Here is a 22,882-nt window from a genome sequence, read left to right on the forward strand (position 1 = left end):
TATATGTTACTTGACCTTTTTCCCTTACTGCTTTTAATATTCTTTCTTTATTTTGTGCGTTTGGTGTTTTGACAATTATGTGACGGGAGGTGTTTCTTTTCTGGTCCAATCTATTTGGAGTTCTGTAGGCTTCTTGTATGCCTATGGGTATCTCTTTTTTTAGGTTAGGGAAGTTTTCTTCTATGATTTTGTTGAAGATATTTACTGGTCCTTTGAGCTGGGAGTCTTCACTCTCTTCTATACCTATTATCCTTAGGTTTGATCTTCTCATTGAGTCCTGGATTTCCTGTATGTTTTGGACTAGTAGCTTTTTCTGCTTTACATTATCTTTGACAGTTGAGTCAATGATTTCTATGGAATCTTCTGCTCCCGAGATTCTCTCTTCCATCTCTTGTATTCTGTTGGTGAAGCTTGTATCTACAGCTCCTTGTCTTTTCTTTTGATTTTCTATGTCCAGGGTTGTTTCCATGTGTTTTTTCTTGATTGCTTCTATTTCCATTTTTAATTCCTTCAACTGTTTGATTGTGTTTTCCTGGAATTCTTTCAGGGATTTTTGTGATTCCTCTCTGTAGGCTTCTACTTGTTCTCTAAGGGAGTTCTTTATGTCTTTCTTGAAGTCCTCCAGCATCATGATCAAATATGATTTTGAAACTAGATCTTGCTTTTCTGGTGTGTTTGGATATTCCGTGTTTGCTTTGGTGGGAGAATTGGGCTCCGATGATGCCATGTAGTCTTGGTTTCTGTTGCTTGGGTTCCTGCGCTTGCCTCTCGCCATCAGATTATCTCTAGTGTTACTTTGTTCTGCTATTTCTGACTGTGGCTAGACTGTCCTATAAGCCTGTGTGTCAGGAGTGCTGTAGACCTGTTTTCCTGTTTTCTTTCAGCCAGTTATGGGGACAGAGTGTTCTGCTTTCGGGCGTGTAGTTTTTCCTCTCTACAGGTCTTCAGCTGTTCCTGTGGGCCTGTGTCTTGAGTTCACCAGGCAGGTTTCTTGCAGGGGAAAAGTTGGTCTTACCTGAGGTTCCGAGGCTCAAGTGTGCTCGTGGGGCACTGCCTAAGTCCTCTCCGCGGCGGCAGCAACCGAGAAGATCTGCGCCGCTCTTTCCGGGAGCCTCTGCGCACCAGGGTTCCAGATGACGTTTGGTGTTTTCCTCTGGCGTCTGGATGTGCACAGAGTGCAGTCTCTTCTGGTTTCCCAGGCTTGTCTGCCTCTCTGAAGGTTTAGCTCTCCCTCCCACGGGATTTGGGTGCAGAGAACTGTTTATCCAGTCTGTTTCCTTCAGGTTCCAGCGGTGTCTCAGGCGCAGGGGTCCTGCCGCTCCTGGGCCCTCCCCTACGGGAACCCAGAGGCCTTATACAGTTGCCTCTTGGGCCAGGGATGTGGGCAGGGGTGAGCAGTGTTGGTGGTCTCCTCCGCTCTGCAGCCTCAGGAGTGCCCACCTGATCAGGCGGTGAGGTCTCTCTCCCACGGGGTTTGGGAGCAGAGAGCTGCTGCGGGCCGGGATCCGCGGGTGTGGGACTTCCGGTAAACACAGGAAGTGCCCGGTCCTAGAGGAATTTTGCCTCTGTGTGTCCTGAGTTCACCAGGCAGGTTTCTTGCAGGGGAAAAGTTGGTCCTCCCTGCGGTTCCAAGGCTCAAGTTTGCTCGTGGGGTACTGCCTAAGTCCTCTCCGCTGTGGCAGCAACCGGGAAGATCTGCGCCGCTCTTTCCGGGAGCCTCCGTGCACCAGGGTTCCAGATGGCGTTTGGTGTTTTCCTCTGGCGTCTGGATGTGCACAGAGTGCAGTCTCTTCTGGTTTCCCAGGCGTGTCTGCCTCTCTGAAGGTTTAGCTCTCCCTCCCACGGGATTTGGGTGCAGAGAACTGTTTATCCGATCTGTTTCCTTCAGGTTCCAGCGGTGTCTCAGGCGCAGGGGTCCTGCCGCTCCTGGGCCCTCCCCTACGGGAACCCAGAGGCCTTATACAGTTGCCTCTTGGGCCAGGGATGTGGGCAGGGGTGGGCAGTGTTGGTGGTCTCCTCCACTCTGCAGCCTCAGGAGTGCCCACGTGATCAGGCGGTGAGGTCTCTCTCCCACGGGCTTTGGGAGCAGAGAGCTGCTGCGGGCCGGGATCCGCGGGTGTCTCTCCACTGATTCTTGACTGTTGAGTAAGCCAAGTATAGAGAATATTGGTAGGGGATGTTCTTTATCAAGAAGAAGAATGAAAATAGCTGAGATAGTTTTGTGCACTACTTCTGTTGTGCTGGGAAAAAAGAATATTAACAGGTCTACCAGATATAATAAATAAGTTGGTCAATTTCAATTATTCTGTCTATATGTTTAACAGTTTTCTGTTTGTACTAAAACTGGAATTAATCCAAGAACAGTAGCATGTTCCTATAATCTCAGCAGCTTATGAAGCTAAAGTGAGATGATTGTAGGGCTTTTTTCCTCTAAATTATTGTTCATTGAAAATTTTCTCATACAATGTATTCAGATCCTATTTCTCCTCCACCAACTCTTCCCAGATCCTCCCTACTTTCCCACCAACCCAATTCCATATACTTTTTTCCTTTCATTCCTCCTTCCTTCATTCCTTCCTCTATCTTTCTTTAAAAAACAAACTCAAGCCCAAACCAACAAAACACATAATCAGAAACCATAATATAAAAACAAAGACTAGTAAGATCTTTTTTAAAAAGAAAAGAAAGCAAAATAATAATGCACAACACACAGACACACACACACACACACACACACACACACCACCACCACCACCACCAACAACAACAACAACAACAACAACAATAACAACAACAAAAACATTGGATTTATTTTGTGTTGGTCATCTACTCCTGGTCATAGGGCCAGTACTCCAGTGTGGTTAATATACCCAATGAGACTCCACTGGAGAAGACTAACTTTTCTTTTGCATTCCAGTACCAATGGCAGATAGCTTCTTTGTTATCTGCTCCTATCCATGTCTACTTCTTCTTCTTAGTACTAAGACCCCTTCTGGCTTAAACCTATGCTTGCCCTCCATTCACTGCCACAGTCTTTGCGAGTTCATATGTGCATCTGTCCTGCTGTGTCTGGAGGACACCGTTTCCCTGGAGTTGTTCATCCCCTCTGACTCGTACAAACTTTCTATATCTTCCATCTAGCTCCCTGAGTCCTGAAGGGAGGGGTTTATCATACTCAGGACAAAATACACCTAAGACTCTCACTCTATATATTATTCAGTTTTAGGGCTTGCATTTTCAGAGGTTAGCCCATTATCATCACGGCAGGGAGTGTGGTGATAAGCGGGTAGATGTGGTGCTTGATAGAGCTAGAACTTGCTTCCCTCTCTCAGTTATACTTGCATGAGTTTTCTGTTGCTGATTTGTTCATTCATTGTTTAAGCTTCCTTTTTCATTCCTTTTTACAAGTTAGAAGGTTAGCTGGGTGGAATCTTGACCCGAGTTTACCGTTCTCTATTTCATTTAGCATCAGGCTTTTCTTAAAACTTTTTATCTCTTTGAGAACAAGATTTGGCTTCAAGATGCTCCTTTCTCCTTAAGTTGCGTATGTTGCATTTTTGTTTGTTGTCCAGCTTGTTCCTTTTCATTAAAAGTCTGCATAATGGTGATTGCTAACAACCACATGACAGAGTCAATATTAAGCTGTCTTGAAATCTCCTCTGCTAACACCATTAATACAAAACTCTTCAATTTAGCTCTAGGCAGATTTTTGGGAAAAGGGTAAAAGGCAGCCACATTCTTTACCAAAATATCACAAAAAAGATCTCTAGATCACTTACTAATATTCTTTCCTTTTGAAACTTCTTAAATCAGTCTGATAAAGATCAATCCTCCTCAGCACCCTTGACCATGTTCCTACTATAATAACCATTAAGCCCCACCTAAAGCTTTCAACTATTTTTCTAGTCCAGTCTCAAAACCTTCTATATTCCCCCAGCAAACAGTATGGCCATGCTTATTATAGTCATACCTGACTCCCCGATACCAAATTTTGTCTTAGTCACTATTGCTGTGAAGAGACACCACAGCCATAGTAACTATTGAAGAGAAAACAGTTAATTGTGACCTTCTTACAGTTTTAGAGGCTAGCTTACTATCATCATGTTGGGGAGCATCGCAGCATGCAGGCCACCCTGGTGCCAGAAAAACAGCTGAGGGTGGGGGAGAAGGAGAGACTGGGCATGTACTTTTGAAACCCCCAAACCCTACCCCCCAGTGACATACTTTCTCCCATACGCCACACCTCCAAATCCTTCTAATCCTTTTAGTTCTTCTCCTTAGTGATAAAATATTTAATACAGGAGCCTAGAGAGACCATTCTTATTCAAAACACTATAGGAACCAACTCAGGTCCTCTGGAAGAACAAGAACTCTTAATTTATATCTCTTCAGTGCCAGAACTTGGTGTTTTGAGACCAAATTTAGAAACTAGAAATGTCTATTCACAACATGTATCCTTTGGAGTCTTTATTTGCTTGCCCTTAAGTCCATACATTAAAATCAAAGTTTAAAATTAGGAGGTGGGAGTTGGGGAAGCAATTAAGATATGGAAGTGTGCCCTTCCTAATTGTGGTTAATACCACAAAGGAAGCACAGACAGATGATTTACTCTTGACTATGTGAAGACATAAAAAGATTGTTATATGAGAATCAAAAAAGTTCTGATGCTAGGCACAAGATATAACACTCTGATCTTGGACTTCCAAGAGTCTAGAACTGTGGGAAATAAATTAAAACACCGGAACTATCCAGTCTGTGGAATTTTGTTAGAGTAGCCAGAACTAAGACAATCTGTTTATTGTTTCTAGATCCTTCACGTAGAAAATGTGATTTTTTTCTCTCCCCCCCATATTGAAGAACCTATAGAAAATAGATATAGAACATAAACACACCTGAGAAATTTGTAAACCTTATAGCTTCAAGCAGACCTTGTTTGTCACCTGGAAGTCCTTTTTGTCTACTTGCAATCACTCCAAACCACCAAAGAAAGGTATTACACAAATTAACACCGACAGCGGTTTTTATCCACTTTTAGACTTTATACAATAGAATTACACATTGTAGTACTTTTGTGTCCAGTGCTTTTGACCAGTATTGTATATATAAAGCAAAGCTCCCAGAATGTAAGGATTATAGTTGTTTATTTCATTCTATGGTAAGACCAGAATGTCTATTGCTGACAGACACATGAATGTTCTTTGCTTGTTTTTATAAATGCAGGCTAGAGTGTTGTCATCTGTGTAATTGATTGAACACACATACCCATTTATGTTGGCTATATGTTTAGCGTACAGCTACTGATACCAGGTATATTAATGTCAGCTTCAATGGATGCTACCACCCTGGGTTCTGAAGTAATTAGAATACTTATGCTCCAAGTAATAAGCAGGAAAAGACACATTGCTTCACATGTTTGCTAATGATGGATACATATTTGTTAATTCTTGGTGCACATAAGCTATTCTGATGGGTTCATGATGATAGTACATTGTGCTTAATGATTTATCTCTGGTTATCAATGGAAGGGCATTGTTCCACATGCTTGTAAGGTACAGGATGCCTCCTCTCGTAAAATGCCTGGTAGAATGCTTCTGTGCATTAATGTTTGTCCTTAAGTAAAACATACAGACACTCATAGGTACTGAGGCTAAATCAAGAAATAGGAGACTTGGGAAGAGACTGGATTTGTACTTGGGCACAGGGTTGGTGCCATTATTTAAAACAATGAGTTTTCTTGTTCATTTAACACCTCTGGTTCTGATGACATTATAAGGCAGGAGATGGCCAGATGTCAGAATGTCAACAGTGGAGTTCTTATCCACCAGAACTCTGACTCAGTAAGTGTTTATTCATTATAAATTTGTAAGTTTGTGGCATTAAATGATATAAATACAGAATTTCTATCTATTTAATTTTTGTGATATTTTCTGTTGGATTTCTCTTTCTTCTACATACACATAATAAAAGCTCTGTTATTATTTTTTATAATATATATATATATAATTTATATAAAATCTTTTCCCATTCTGAATGTTTTCATTTCTTTACCCTAGTGGCATTTTTGCTCATTTATTGATTGTTGGTGGTTGTCGTCATTCACTTCTTTGCTTGTTTGTTTTCATCCTGTGTCTCAAACTCAGTACCTAGTCCATGATGGTACCTGCTTTGTAAAGCACTTTACTGCTAAGTTACATTCTGAGCCCCTTCAATGGCATATTTTCATGGACAGTTATTTAATTTAAACTTGTCAAACTTACTACTTTTTATTTCTAAGATTAATGACCTTTCTGTTCCATATAAAGAAATACTTGGTTAGTCAAAGTCCGTGTGTGCGTGCGTGCGTGTGTGTGTGTGTGTGTGTGTGTGTGTATTCTATTTCTTTGAAATTCTATTTTTATTTGAAATTTTTCTTAATTTTCATATTTAGAGCTGAAATTTTTGTGTGTTCTGTGGGATTTTTTAAAATTTTAAACTCATAATTTAATGTGAATTAATTGACCCAGAACAATTTTCTGAGCGAATATATTTTTTCCTTGAAGATAATATCTTCAAAACCCAGTTGCCTGAACATACTTACTAAATGTGTTCTACTTCGCAGATCTGCATTACAGAACCCCACAGTTTTCTTTTGCTGTGTTTAAGTCTTTCAGTGTCCACTTTCTTCAAGAGTTCCTGAGTATTGCAGACACTTTAGGTTCTCACATATAGCTGAAACTTTGTCTTACACATAGAACGTAAAAGATTGTTCGTTTGAACACTTTGTTCATGAATGGATTGACTTTGTTTTGAGAAAATTGACAAAATAATTATGTTCATGCATTCTCTATTATTTTTGAGACAGTGTTTTACTGTGAAGCCTTGGCTGTCTATCTGGTCTATGTTGATTCTAGAAACCACATAAATGAGAAACATCTAGGTTTACTTAGAGTATATTTTGTAGCTGTGATTATGCAGTATTATTTATAAATTGAGTTTGTCATTTATACTTTTATTAGATATAATTTTAGGCACCTGACATATTTTGGTTCCATTGCAAATAGTATTTTTGTAATGTTTTTGTTTCACTTTTTTGCTGCTCTTTATAGATTAGGTCAAAGGTACAAGAACTGCTAAAGTTTAGGTGGCATATTCAGACAAGAGTTCTTGATTTAGAGACAGCTAGCATTCTTGTTCTGGAGAGATGGGAATCTGTAGAAACATGAGCATATTAATGGGGAATTTTCAATATTAAGTCTCTGGAATTCTATGTTTTGGTTTTCAGTTAATCAACTATTTAGACCTTGCATGTATAGAATCACATGTCTTCAGTTGATAGAGTAGACCTTGTATGTATATAATCACATGCCTTCAGTTGATAGAGTTTTGTCTTTCCATTTCAAGTCTTTCATTTAAATTTTATCTTCTTGCTTTCCTGTATTTCTTTGAATCTCTAGTTAATGTTTCGTAGGAATGGAGATAGAGAACCTCCTGAGATTCTGTGTTCAGAGAGAACATGATCAAGCCACCATCCCCAACCTGGTTCAGGAAACATTTAGGAAGAGAAGGCAGAAAGATTTATTTGTTTTGACAATTACCTTTCTCAGAAAACTGATTTTTCATCTAAATTATGAAATTTCTTTAACTCTAAAACTTTCTTTAAAATATTTGCCCTCTAGTTTGTTGGAGTTAACATATTTTTAATTGATCTTGTTGTATTGACATTTGCTTTACACAGTAGCATAATGGCTAAAATGAACTTGCCATCATCAGGTTAAAGTGGATTTAGTATTTCAATATATTGATTAGTTCAGTTGTGTTGAAAGATGAGATTATAAGTTTAAAACTGTTTCTCATATATTTGAAGACAATTGACTTCCTTTTGTTTTTAACTGTGACAGACAAATGTGAATTTTGAAAGTTTTCAGGTCTACATCAATTTAAATATATTTCTTCTGAAATCATACTACAATAGGAAACTAAAGTTCCTTTTTATTTTGGGTCATAAATAGTGGCTCAGTTGTCACATAATAGAACTGTCCAGTTGTCCATGGGTGCTTTGTTTCTAAATGGTTGTGTTTCGAGATTGATCATTGTGGTAAAAGTACTCTGAAATTATTCATATGCTTCAAGATGTATTGACATTTGTTTTACTCAATAGCACAATGTCTAATATGAACTTGCCATCATCGCTTCAGAGTGTAGACTCTCCCTTGTCGGATTTAGTATCTCGATATGTTGATTAGTTCAGTTCTATTAATACTGTTCTGATGTTTTTAGTAACTTCCCTGGATTTTAAAACTCTTGTTTGTTTGTTCAGCTATACAGGTTATAAAATTGATTATTTCTCATGTACTCTTGTAGACTTTTGTTATATATATTGAAGATATGTTTAATTTAGACAGATACATCTGTTGGTTGGATCGACTCATTAACAGTGAGAAAATATACTTTGCTACATGATCATATATCAAACTTTACAAACTTTAACATTTTACAATTTTAAAAATTTCCTTGATTTTGTGTTCGTTTCCACAGTACACCTTTTCAATTTAAGTTTTTTGATATTTTGTCCTAATATTTCAAATTCATCTCCACAAAAAATTTAGAGTTAAGTATTCCAAATTTAAAATCTTGGATGATAATCTTGGCTTTGTTTAATTCTTTACTGCGCATGATGGTGTGTATTAAACACATGATTTGACTTTATTTTCCTGTCTTTGTTCCTTTTTATTTTTCCTTATTCTTAAAAAAATTAAAATTAGCACACAAGGTAGGAGGTATCATTTTGGCATCTTGAACAAAGCATATTTTAATTTCAGTAGATCGTTTTTACCTCTTATCTCCTCCATCCTGGGTACCACCCTGTTTTGGTATAGCCTCTCTCCCTCTGTATCATGTGTCTTTTTGCCCTACTTTCATTTTTAATTTATGTTTTTGGTTAATTTTGAGATTATAATTTATCAGCACCATAATTTAATCATGGTATTTCCATTCTTTTATAAATTTTAATGTCTTTGCATTTCCCTTTTCTCTAATATCTTTTTTTTTTTTTTTTTTTTTTTTTTTTTTTTTAGGTTGGGAGGGAGTTCTGTGGCAGAACCTTTCCCTAATAAATAAAGATTTCAGGGAACCAATTACTGAGCAAGGAGAAGGCATGACTTCTGGTCTGAAAGGGGAAGAGGGAAGGCAGAAAAAGGTGACTTGCTTTTGGACAGGGAGAGCTGGGAGGAAAATGTAGCTGGTTTAGATGGCGGATCCTCCAGGATTCACCACGGAGGATTTAACTTAGACTGGCTTAAGAAATTAGGACGCTAGTTGCTGCGCCCAGCGATTGTGTTACCTGTTGATTCTAAGCTAAGTTTGTGTGGTGTTTCCCTTCATGCAGTGCTGCTGGCGGCAAAGCTTGGGTTTGGGAGAACTGCACCCCAGCTGCCCTTTGAATTTTGGCGGTGGGGCTGGCATGGCAATGAACCGAACTGCCATAGGAATTTAGCCAGTCTCAGAGCTCCCGGTCAGAGAGTCTGTGGCGATGAGGACAGACGAGGCCGGCGGGTTCCCTGCTGGTGTAGTGTAGGATGATGCCTTTTTTATTATTTCACACGACAGCATTCTCTTTTATGTCAAATTACCAGGTGTGTCAAATTACCAACAAAGTTCTGAACCAGTGATGTATAAGATAGGAACTGGGAGTGAGTCAGGTTTAAAAACTGCATGAATCTGTGTCACTCCAACAGATGTTCAGAGTTGAGAGGCCACAGCCCTTCCTTGTGGCCTACGGTGGTATTTGGAGCAGATTTTGCTTTGGCTTGAACAATTCACCTGTCTTCTCAGAGACTGTGGCCAAAATGGAGCTAAGGGCATAGAGACACACTGCATAGTGACTGTTTCCCTCAGCTGTGCTATCCTTAATTGCTGTCATAAGAATACACACATTGTTCCCACAAAAGAGTTATTTAGGGATTGTCTTAGTCTGTCTTTTTAAACTTCCATTTATTTTTATTTTATGTGCATTGGTGTTTCTCGTTGCACTTTAGCAGATCCTCTAGAAGTGGTGTTACAGACAGCTGTGAGCTGCCATGTGAGTGCTGGGAATCGAACCTGGGTCCTCTGGAAGAACCTCTGGGTCCTCTCAATGGCTGGGTTTTGTTTCTTTGTTTGTTTTTGTTTTTGTTTTTTTGGTGTTGTTTTAATACTAAGTAGCATGAAGTGCTTTATGTACATCACAGTTTTGATGGCGCTATTGTCCTGGTGTGAACCGTGGGCGGTGTCACTGCATGGCTGAGAAGGTAAGTACAGAAGAAGCTGCCTAGATACAGCAGGAGACTCTTTTGAAAGCTACCTAGGCAGGATGCTAACCCACTGCTGTGAGATGGGTATTAGCCCCCTTTAGTCATGATCTAACTACCTGCCACTAAGTTACATTCCTTACAATCTAAACCACCTCATGAGCATTACCATGGCAACAATGTTTCTAAACCACCCCAATAGCATCGCAGTGGCAACAAAGTCTCCAGCACAGGATCATTGAGGAACACATCAGAGCAGGGACCCATATCCCACCAAAATGGGAGCAATATACTTTCCTGCTTCTTTACTGATTGAATTAGATTTGACGGAAAGATAGTTGTTAGAAACACTGTATTAATGGATGCCTCTCTTCTTCTAAAGAATTCAATAGGTAAGTTGGCTCCTGCAGGCATCCTGATTGCACTGGAAACTATGTGTAAGCATTTAGAGGATGTCTTAAAGAATGTGCTGTGGTCCCTCTCTTAAAAATACTATGCCTTGGATGTCTACCAAAAGTCCTATGTAGTCAACCAGGACCTTTTCCTCTTGCCTGCCAGGATCTCCACATCCTCTAGGTTTGAGTTCAGAAACTGTGACTTTAGGATTGCCCAAAGCTGCACGTCATCTAACTTGTATAGTTTCATGTAATGTACACACATCTTAATGTCAAACAACGATAAAGCCATCCTGCTAATGTATCTAGTAATAGTCCGTACCTCTGTATCAGTCAGGGTTTCTATTGCTGTGAAATAGACACCATGATCATGGAAACTCTTACAAAGGAAAACATTTAGTTGGGACTGGCTTACAGCTTCAGAGGTGTATTCCATTATTGCTATGGTAGGACATGGTGGCCTGTAGGCAGACATGGTGCTGGGGAAGGAGCTGAGAGTTCTGCATCTTGGACTGCAAGCACCAGGAAACTGAGTCACACCAGGCATAGCTTGAGCATATGAGACCTCAAAGTCTGCTCACCCAGTAATATACTTCCTCCAACAAGGCTACTCCTACTCCAATAAGGCCACACCTCCTAAAAGTGGCTCTGCCTATGACCCAAGTGTTCAGACTCGTGAGTGATTGGGGGCTATTTTTATTCAAACCACCACCACAATGGTCTCTTCTCTTATGCTTGGCTCTGTAAATCCCTTCAAATCAGCAGTTCCAATCCCTCCTCCAGCTCAATGGGAGTGTCCCGCTAGCTTGTTTTCTTTCTTTCAAGATCACAGTCTGAGGCTTCTTGCTGTCCAGCATCTGCTTGCAACCACTTCATAGATTTTTCCCATTTCCCAGTTGTTTATGGAGAGAGGCCAAGGTGAAGTTGGTTCCTCTTGTCAAGGGGAGAAGCAGAAGCATTAATCAGCACCACAAAACTCAAGGAAGAATTGAATTTTTCCTTGAATTGACCAAGGAAGCTTCTATAGTTTTCTCAAAGAATCTCTGGAGTGTGCAAGCATACACACAACCAAACACAAACATACATCAACTTAGTTTAAGTTAACTTACAGGTCAAATTCACAAGAATGATTCTTTGCCTCTGAATCTTAAAGATACAAGAATTGGGTTCTTTCTCCTCTGAATATTGGCCATTCTCCCTAAACCCCCGTACCCAGCGAAAAATCCATAAGGCAGCAGATATTGATTGAACTCACTAAGTAACCCTCCAAGAAAACTATCAAAGAATTGACAGAGACAGAACCATGGTAAAAATATACATGTGCAGCCCAGGGGACAGATGGAATAAATAGCGAAGGATTTTAGAAAGAAGTTTGAAATCTGTGGTGAATGTTTTCCTTATGCTTCAGAATTGCCAATCATACTCTCTAAACCGCAGTAATATTGAACTTAAAATAAAATTCCGTTTGCACATCTTTACTGCCTGAGATGACACTCTGTAGTTTTAACATGGCATTTGCAAAAACAAACATTCTATTAAATAAATTGAATTAGTCATCCAGAGAGCGTTCACCTATTTCCTGAAGCACTGAAGAAGACTGTGGAGACATGAAATGATAAACTGAGGAACAAGTAAGGGTCTGTCGTCATACAAGGAGTTCACAGTTCATAACCACTCAGCTTCATCATGAGCAGAATGACTTCTGTTGGCCATGTGATCTTGGTTTTCTAGATGATATTAGACATTTTAATGTATATTTTTGGGGGGCATGTGTGTGTATGTGTAAATGTATGTATGTATGTGTGTATATGTATATATGTGTATGTGTACATGTATGTGTGTGTATATGTGTATGTGCACATGTGTATGTGTGTATATATGTGTATGTGTGTGTATGTGGGTGCATGTGTATATGTATATGTATGAGTGTGTGTGCGTGTATGATTATGCGTGGATATATGAACCTGGTGTGTGATGATTGGGGGCAGAGGTCAGAGGTCAACATCTAGCGTTTTCAATAGTTGCTCTTCATCTTAGGTTTTTGAGATGGGATTTCCCATTTGAGATGGGAACTTGTGGATTTGTCTAGACTGGCTATCCAGCAAGCCCTCAGGCCCTCCTATCTCTGCCTCTCCCCAGCTCTGGGATTGTGGGCAAACACCACTGTACCTGACTTTTACATGCAAGAGGGAGACCAAATTAAAGTCCTTGTGCTTGTGTAGCAACATTTTTACAGACTGAGCCGTCTTTCCGAGCTCTTTCTCACCTTTCTGATGTCTTCTCCAGCAGCCCCGTTAAGGGTTTCTTATTATCAGGGAGCGAAGTTCCCTTCTAAGTTGTTGAAGGTGAATCCACACAGAGCAGTCTCCACCCACACTAGCTTTCTGAACTCTCTCTGCTGGGCCTCAGGGGCTCGTCTTTCTCCACTAAGGTCCAACTTCCTTTAGAGCCTTGCATTTCTAACACTCTAGTCTTTTATCTCCGTCTCCTTCCTTTCCTGAGGAAAACAGAACTTAGATACTGCTGCTGCCATGAGCTTCATCTTGGCTTTGTAACCTGTGAAGGTTCTCAAGTTCCTTTCTTCCTTTAGTCTCTTCTTTTTAGTGTGGATTCTTGGCCAATGGCCTGACACAGACTTGTACTAGAATGGTTAGACACCTCTCTCCTTAGTCCCTAGCATACCATCTGATTTGTTTTATTTTGTTTTTTTTTTACATGACCTTAGGGTAGCCATGAACTCACAGTGTAGCTCAAACTAGCTTCACGCTTGTGATTTTCTGGCCTCTACTTTCTGAATGTTGAAATTACAGCCGTGCATCATTGCAGGCACGTGATGTGAAATCACTTTATAAAAATTTCTGAAAAATTAGCTATAATATCAAGACAAGGAGACAACTCAAGTTTTTATTGTCAAAATAGTGAAATAAATGAATAGAAAAGTGTGTGTGTGGTGTGTGGTGTGTGTGTGTGTGTGTGTGTGTGTGGTGTGGTGTGTGTGTGTGTGTGTGTGTGTGTGTGTATTTTCATCTTTGCCACATTAGGGCATTCGGCCATTTACCGTGACACCAACTAATTTATAGGACATAATTGTACAAGAACGAGCGTAGATACAGAAAGGCATCGGCTGTAAATTGTGTTTTAAGTGAAGAATGTTTTTAAGTTAAATGCATAGAAGCAGAGAGTAAAAACAGCAGTTTCCATGGCAGAGGAAACAGACAATGGGTGGAGATGATCAAAGAGAGCAAAGTTACACAGGGGGTTGTTAAGTCTGGAAATGCAGTATATAATATACGGGTTCCAGAGGCAATACTGAAGTTTTATATTACATGCTGGTAGTTTGCCAAAGGAACTCCGTAGGCAAGTGGTAACACTCCTTAACATTTTCCAAAGGGATTTTCCATGGTGTGAATTCTTAAAACTTTTGCATCCCAATAAGGTCTTTAACTCCTACACTGTCAGTTGTTCCAAGAACTGGGACACCACAGTTCAGGAATTAATGTCACTGTTTAATCTGTGCCCCAGCTTCGGTTTAGAGGCTCTGAACGTGGGTCTGGGTATTCTTTAGAAGCCAGTTTGGACAGGCAGAGGACCGGAGAGGAGATAAATTAAAGACAGTTTTCAGCAGGTATGACTAGCTCAGAGGGTGTCCTCTACTAGCAACCCAGTGAAGGGTGCCATGGAGGGTAGCACAGGTGTCCTGGAAGAGACAGTGAAGTGCTCCATGGAGGGAAACACGGGTGTCCTGCAGAAGACAGTGAAGGGCGCCATGGAGGGAAACATGGGTGTCCTGCAGAAGACAGTGAAGGGTGCCATGGAGGGTAACATGGGTGTCCTGGAGGAGACAGTGAAGGGTGCCATGGAGGGTAACACGGGTGTCCTGGAGGAGACAGTGAAGGGTGCCATGGAGGGTAACACGGGTGTCCTGTAGAAGAGGGTACCTGGAGATTACACGGGTGTTCTGGAGAAGACCAATAGCTGGTGATGTGGGAAGTGTAAGGAGAATTCGGACTTGGGTGAGGTGATTGACTGGCCTCAAGAACAACTCACACTCTGGATGCACTGCTAGAGGAAGTCACTTGCTTTCTTCCTTTCTTTTTTTTTTTTTTCCCGGAACTGGGGACTGAACCCAGAGCCTTGCACTGCTAGAGGAAGTCACTTGCTTTCTTCCTTTCTTTTTTTTTTTTTTTTCCAGAACTGGGGACTGAACCCAGAGCCTTGCGCTTTCTAGGCAAGCGCTCTCTACCACTGAGCTAAATCCCCAATCCCCCTTTCTTTCTTTTTTTTAATATAGACAAAAAAAAAATCTGGTCTTTCATCGAATGATGGGAGTCATACCTGCTTGTGAGTATACAACAGGACCTGAAGGGTTCATACATTATTGACACACTATGTTTAAAAGAACACAGGCTTCCAGCGAAGTGACTGGTGTGCTTGTTCTGTGTACACGTGTGCCAGTCATCCCTCTCCCGTTAATTCACCCCAGGCACTTTCTGCGTCATCCTTGCTGTCCCCCATTTCACAGCACTGGCCTTGAGATCCTTGTTTTGGAGAAGCAGATGTTCACAGCTCTGAGAGCAGTGACACGGATATGCCATTGGCTCACTCTGGTCATGGACTTGAGAATACGTATGGTTTTGATTAGCGGGCAGGAATGTTGTTCTCAATCCCAGTACACAGATATCTCCATTGTTGGGCTTTCACTCCTGGCATCACTTTCTTTCCTCAGTCAGTACTGTTGTACCCTCGCCTACCTCTCTGTACAGCTGTGCTCAATGAATATATCCAGGGGAAACAGCTCTACTGCCCCGGTTGTCCGTTGGTCCTATTGGATTATTTTATGTGCTTGTATTAATTATAGTCATTGCTGGTAATGCTATAGGGTCTCCTGTTCCCTGTTCCCCTTCTAATGCCTTGTATTAATTTGATTACCCAAGGCGACTTTTGTTGAGAGTACTATATACAATAAGGTGTATTATTAGCAGTCATTTCGAAAATCATTTGCAAGTAAATTGCTATGCCGATGCCGGTAATCATGTTGACTACCTCTATTCTTCTTTAAAAAAAAATCTCTTTTATGTCTTTGGAAATAAGTCACAGTCCCAAGAACCTTTGCACTAAACTAAAATACGAACCAGTATGCATCCTAATGGAGCCCCCTCCAGAGTAAAATAACGTTACTCATACTCTAAGGGGACTGCACACTTAACTGCCCTAAGAAAAGGACCCATGCTTTGCCTCAGACGTGAGCTGCAGTCTTTCTAATTTAAGCATTTGCCTCTGTTTAGGGGACCCAGGGCTTGCCTTTGAATTAGGAAGGACGGTTTCAAGGACATTTTTCACTTTCTCCCTCTGAATCCTACCAGCTGCGTGCAAAGCCACGCAATTCCGGCTTCTGCCTTGCTACCTCCATTTCTCCACCTTGACTCTTTTAGGCCCCTTAAAACATCTCAATCCTTTATTGCGCAGCCCTCTCCTAAGCCCCTCACTCTCTCACTCATGTGATAGTATCAGAACACTTTAAAGGAGAGATTGTTTCCCTTCCGTCATTTTCCAGGATAGTGTTTGAGTGTCAGCACAGAAAGCATCTCGGGCGTGGTAATAGGCTGTAAAGCTGGGAGGTGCCGGATTGCCCCAGCTTTATCCTGCTGTTGCAACTGCCTCACTACGAACCACTGGGGGCATTGGGGACAAAACCACGTTCCTCCCCAACCATAACTATCACTAAACAAAAATCAGAAGAATCCTAAATTGTCTCAAGGTGAATACCAACCAGCTCGTGCCTGCTGGGAAACCATATTGACACCTGCTAATGATTAGCTCTCTCCTGAAACTGCTTTCATAAAGTATCTCCATTTTTACTGAGATGGAATTTTAATAATTATAACATGGGTTTCATATAGAGGTGATTTATGTGCAAGCAAAATATCTCCATTTTTACTGAGATAGAATTTTAGTAATTATAACCTGGGGTTAATTATTTTATTTTATTTTTTATTGATTCTCAGTGCTTCACATCATGCACCTCAGTCCCACTCATCTCCTGTCCCCTCATATCTGCCCTTTGCCCTTGCAACCTCCTGCCAAAAATAACACACACACACACCACCACCACCACAACAACAACAACAGCAATGCATATAAACATCTCATTGTGGATGCTGTAGTATGTCACACAGTGTGTCCCTCTGTCCACACATCTTGACTTGCAAATGTTCATTGCAATGAGTCACTGGTCTGGTTCTAGGTCTTTGCCTTCTGTGACACCATCAATATTGGGTCTTCATTGGGATGCCTCCCAGTCATCCTGTTGTTTCCCTGTGTCATGGAGATCCTGAGGCTTTGGATCAGTAGGACTGGATCTTTCACGTGTCCCACCCATTCATGGTTGATATAGGTTTTGGGCTGGGACAATTCAGAGCTCTGGAACTGAGCCTGCGGGGTAGCTGAGCTAGTCACCCCACTGGCCCTGCATGGGTTTAATTCTTTTTTTTTTATTTTTTTTAATTTAGAGAATACTTTATTAGTTTTTGTAATCAAACCCACGTATATAAGACCTTACATATTTAATACAGTGTGTTACCCCTGTACAAATGGAAAAAACTTAAGTTCAACATTTCTAGACCAATATGGCTGTTAATTTCTGTACAGTGCCAACTCAACACAGTAAACGGGGATACTTTTTTCGAAAGTTGACAGCACAGGTAAAGTTTCAAAAAATTCAAATTATATATCTGTATATATATATTTATATTTATATAAAAAGACCAATAATAGCAGTGTGTTATGCATCAACAGCAGCAACAGCTTTTCCAGGTTCTGCAGTCATCTGAACAAAACTGTAGAGACATCCAGCACACTCCATTAAAAAAAAAAAAGTAAAAAAACAAAACCCGAGAAAACAGCACAGTTCTGTTACTCTTGTGGTACCTGGCACCATTTTTTTTTTAAATTAGCTTCTCAATCATCATCTGGAAAGAAAACATTCTGAGCAACATCATTAAAAACAGCTCTGATGGGGTTGGGGATTTAGCTCAGTGGTAGAGCGCTTGCCTAGGAAGCGCAAGGCCCTGGGTTCGGTCCCCAGCTCCGAAAAAAAAAAAAAAAAAAAGAACCAAAAACAGCTCTGATAAAGCACGGTCACTACTACGTATCATAAAGCAGGTACAAGCTATTTTACATCCACAGAGGTATGATACAGTACTGTCCTACATCTATAATACTAGAGGATACAATTTAAAAGGCATTATTTGAGACTTGATTCTACTTTTCCAGCAGAGGGCCCAAAGGATGGTGTGACACAGCTTTGTAAAGAAACATACTCTAGACAGGATTTCCTTTCACTAGTGGCACACTTCTAAGGATTCATTCTCTCCATGAATGTCAGCTAAAACTGTTATTAAAAAAATGAAATATCCCTAGAACAAAACCGTATAACCACCGGATTCACATGAAGATGACCTAGTGGAGACAAGCTGGACCTCACCTTACCAACAAGCTATCAAATCTGTTATGTTTAAACAGTGAGACCTCCAAGGAAGGAGATGCCAAGTAGTGCTTCAAAGCTTCGGACCACAATCAAACACAGCATCCTTTTCAACAGAAGCAGAAGCTCATCTGAATATGCTCATGGATGCTGACATCAACATTTAATCATCTCCTCACTCATCCAGGAAGAGGGGGAGATCAGTTGCTACTGTACTTTATTGTGTTCAACCAAATCACCATGTTACAAAAATAGCAAGCTGCCATAATAAAAAATAAGGCTCCTCTATCCAGCACCAGATAGCATCATTTTACTTTCAAGCCTAGAAATTGCACACTTGTATATAAACCAATCGAAGATGAGGATTTAGAGTTCATCTTGGTGGATTTTTCCTTTGATGAATATGAAGTGTCCTTCCTTATCTTTTTTGATGACTTTTAATTGAAAATTGATTTTATTTGATATTAGAATGGCTACTCCAGCTTGCTTCTTCTGACCATTTGCTTGGAAAGTTGTTTTCCAGCCTTTCACTCTGAGGTAGTGTCTGTCTTTGTCTCTGAGGTGTGTTTCCTGTAGGCAGCAGAATGCAGGGTCCTCATTGTGTATCCAGTTTGTTAATCTATGTCTTTTTATTGGGGAGTTGAGGCCATTGATGTTGAGAGATATTAAGGAATAGTGATTATTGCTTCCTGTTATATTCATATTTGGATGTGAGGTTATGTTTGTGTGCTTTCATTCTCTTTGTTTTGTTGCCAAGACGATTAGTTTCTTGCTTCTTCTAGGGTATAGCTTGCCTCCTTATGTTGGGCTTTACCATTTATTATCCTTTGTAGTGCTGGATTTGTAGAAAGATATTGTGTAAATTTGGTTTTGTCATGGAATATCTTGGTTTCTCCATCAATGTTAATTGAGAGTTTTGCTGGATACAGTAACCTGGGCTGGCATTTGTGTTCTCTTAGGGTCTGTATGACATCAGTCCAGGATCTTCTGGCCTTCATAGTTTCTGGCGAAAAGTCTGCTGTGATTCTGATAGGTCTGCCTTTATATGTTACTTGACCTTTTTCCCTTACTGCTTTTAATATTCTTTCTTTATTTTGTGCGTTTGGTGTTTTGACAATTATGTGACGGGATGTGTTTCTTTTCTGGTCCAATCTATTTGGAGTTCTGTAGACTTCTTGTATGCCTATGGGTATCTCTTTTTTTAGGTTAGGGAAGTTTTCTTCTATGATTTTGTTGAAGATATTTACTGGTCCTTTGAGCTGGGAGTCTTCACTCTCTTCTATACCTATTATCCTTAGGTTTGATCTTCTCATTGAGTCCTGGATTTCCTGTATGTTTTGGACCAGTAGCTTTTTCCGCTTTACATTATCTTTGACAGTTGAGTCAATGATTTCTATGGAATCTTCTGCTCCCGAGATTCTCTCTTCCATCTCTTGTATTCTGTTGGTGAAGCTTGTATCTACAGCTCCTTGTCTTTTCTTTTGATTTTCTATGTCCAGGGTTGTTTCCATGTGTTTTTTCTTGATTGCTTCTATTTCCATTTTTAATTCCTTCAACTGTTTGATTGTGTTTTCCTGGAATTCTTTCAGGGATTTTTGCGATTCCTCTCTGTAGGCTTCTACTTGTTCTCTAAGGGAGTTCTTTATGTCTTTCTTGAAGTCCTCCAGCATCATGATCAAATATGATTTTGAAACTAGATCTTGCTTTTCTGGTGTGTTTGGATATTCCATGTTTGCTTTGGTGGGAGAATTGGGCTCCGATGATGCCATGTAGTCTTGGTTTCTGTTGCTTGGGTTCCTGCGCTTGCCTCTCGCCATCAGATTATCTCTAGTGTTACTTTGTTCTGCTATTTCTGACAGTGGCTAGACTGTCCTATAAGCCTGTGTGTCAGGAGTGCTGTAGACCTGTTTTCCTGTTTTCTTTCAGCCAGTTATGGGGACAGAGTGTTCTGCTTTCGGGCGTGTAGTTTTTCCTCTCTACAGGTCTTCAGCTGTTCCTGTGGGCCTGTGTCTTGAGTTCACCAGGCAGGTTTCTTGCAGGGGAAAAGTTGGTCCTACCTGTGGTTCCAAGGCTCAAGTTTGCTCGTGGGGTACTGCCTAAGTCCTCTCCGCGGCGTCAGCAACCGGGAAGATCTGCGCTGCTCTTTCCGGGAGCCTCCGTGCACCAGGGTTCCAGATGACGTTTGGTGTTTTCCTCTGGCGTCTGGATGTGCACAGAGTGCAGTCTCTTCTGGTTTCCCAGGCGTGTCTGCCTCTCTGAAGGTTTAGCTCTCCCTCCCACAGGATTTGGGTGCAGAGAACTGTTTATCCGGTCTGTTTCCTTCAGGTTCCGGCGGTGTCTCAGGCGCAGGGATCCTGCCGCCCCTGGGCCCTCCCCTACGGGAACCCAGAGGCCTTATACAGTTGCCTCTTGGGCCAGGGATGTGGGCAGGGGTGGGCAGTGTTGGTGGTCTCCTCCGCTCTGCAGCCTCAGGAGTGCCCACCTGATCAGGCGGTGAGGTCTCTCTCCCACGGGGTTTGGGAGCAGAGAGCTGCTGCGGGCCGGGATCCGCGGGTGGGTTAATTCTTAACAAGGGTAAAATTGGTGACTTTAGTAGATCCAGTTATGTAAGCATTCCTTATCTAATACCAAACTTGTTCATTATCAAAAAACGGCATCCTCACTACGTAGGGCTTCCCCTTTTACTCCTCCCAAAGCCCCCACCCCAACCCCCGATCATTCTCCTGTCTCTAGTTTGGAGTTTAAAATGGTGGAAAGAGAAAACAAGAAACCAAATGTCATACAAATAAACAATATCTTTGTTGGTTTCCTTCTGCCAAGACACTAATTTCCAGGCAATAAGAGGTTGTTTCCTCCTTTGTGTGTGAAAAGCATGTATGTATGTATGTATGTATGTATGTATGTATGTATGTATGTATGAATGCATGCATTTAGAAACAGGGTTTCTCTGTATAGCCCTGTAATAAAACTGCCTATTTTAAAGGAAGGTGGGTTCGTTTTAGGTGTCTTTTCAGTGGTACTACTGCATAGATAGGTACAGGGAAAGGTGGAGCAAGAAAGTCGCTATTTCAAATACTGTTTAGTTATTCATGTGCTCTCTCATTAAACTCATACAACTTAGGTAAAGAGCTTACTGTCCACATTTTCAAATGGGCGAAACAAAAGCATAGAATGAATGAAAGTTGAATGAAATTAACTTTGACTAAATTGTTGTTAGTCTATCCAGTTGATAGTTATGTGTTGAAATATTATTTGCGGAATAGTTAATGTAATTGACTGATCAATGTTGATTGAATTAATTAAACTTCCTTAGGGCTGCATCATTTATAACAGGTAAAGCAGAGAATAAAACTTTATTTTTTTAAATTTTGGGGCAGAGGAGTTAGGAAGAATTCATTTATTTTAAATTGATTTTTGGATAATTCTGTGCAGGAGTATTGTATATATTATTTACCTTCTTCTCTCTCTCTCTCCTCCCTCCAACTCCTTTCATACATTCCCCCTTCTCCCTCTCAATTCATAGCCTCTTTTAAAAAACTATTATTGTTATTTTACATACATACACATATATGTTATACATAATATTATACATACACATATATACATGCATCTATGTAATGTGTCTATATCTTCTGAGTTCAATTGGGATTGCTTGTATGTTTGTATGTATTTTCAGACCTGATCATTTGGTATTTTAAGAACCAATTACGGGGTTCATAACTGGAGGATATTGACTCTTCTTCTCTTCGTGGTCTCGATCTAAGGATGTGGCCTTCTGAGATTTCCCTTCCTGTTGGCACATGAGCTGGTATTGTCATTTCTCAGGTCTTGTTTAGGTGACTGTTGTTGAGATTTTATGGGTGCATCTTCCTGTCACACACAGAAGATGCTACCAAGCAGCGGGCCTGTTGGTCCTTTGGATCTTAGTAACCTTTGCCTCTTCTTCTCCGATGTTTATCTTTCTGTCCTTCCCCCTGAGCTGCCCTGTGAGCCTTCCGTGTGGAGCTTGTGTGGGAGATGTATCAATTTTGCATTTTTACTGGCTGTAGATCTCTTTAAGGATCATCGTCCACCTTAAAAAGACACTTTTTGGTAAGGAGTGAAAGCAGTACTTACCTCTAGGTATAAAACAAGTATTTATAGTGCATTTAGGAAGTCAGACTTGTTTAGGAAAGCTGCATTCGTAGGTTCTCCTCTAGAGTCCTAGGCCTGGCAAGCCATGGGTAGTAAGCTAGATTCATGTCAGGGATGAATTAATAATTCCTACTGAGTGGACCTTAAATCCAGTCAGATGGCTGTTGCTTACCCTCGGGATATAAGAACCACTAGTACACCTTTAGAGATTTTTTTTTTTTTCGGAGCTGAGGACCGAACCCAGGGCCTTGCGCTTGCTAGGTAAGTGCTCTACCACTGAGCTAAATCCCCAACCCCCTTTAGAGATATTTTACCATTCAGGTTATTGTTGCGGTCTTCAGATTTTACAGCTAGGTTGGACTATTAATTACTCTCTCTTGGGCATCCTGCGTGACTCCATTTAGCACTGAGGGAGTTAGTCCTCATGGAGGAGACGTCTAAGTCAGCTCTAGGTTGATTTTGTAAGTCCTATATTTGAAGTATAATGTGTCTCCAGCAATAGGGACTGAACTTACCAAATTCTGGGAGGGACCCGAGGGCAGCATCGATAGGATACATTGATTTGGGGGTGTCTTGGACTCCTGGGATCAATAACTGGAAATTGG

The sequence above is a fragment of the Rattus norvegicus genome, chromosome 9 (genome assembly GCF_036323735.1).
Source record: "Rattus norvegicus strain BN/NHsdMcwi chromosome 9, GRCr8, whole genome shotgun sequence".
Lineage (NCBI taxonomy): Eukaryota > Metazoa > Chordata > Mammalia > Rodentia > Muridae > Rattus > Rattus norvegicus.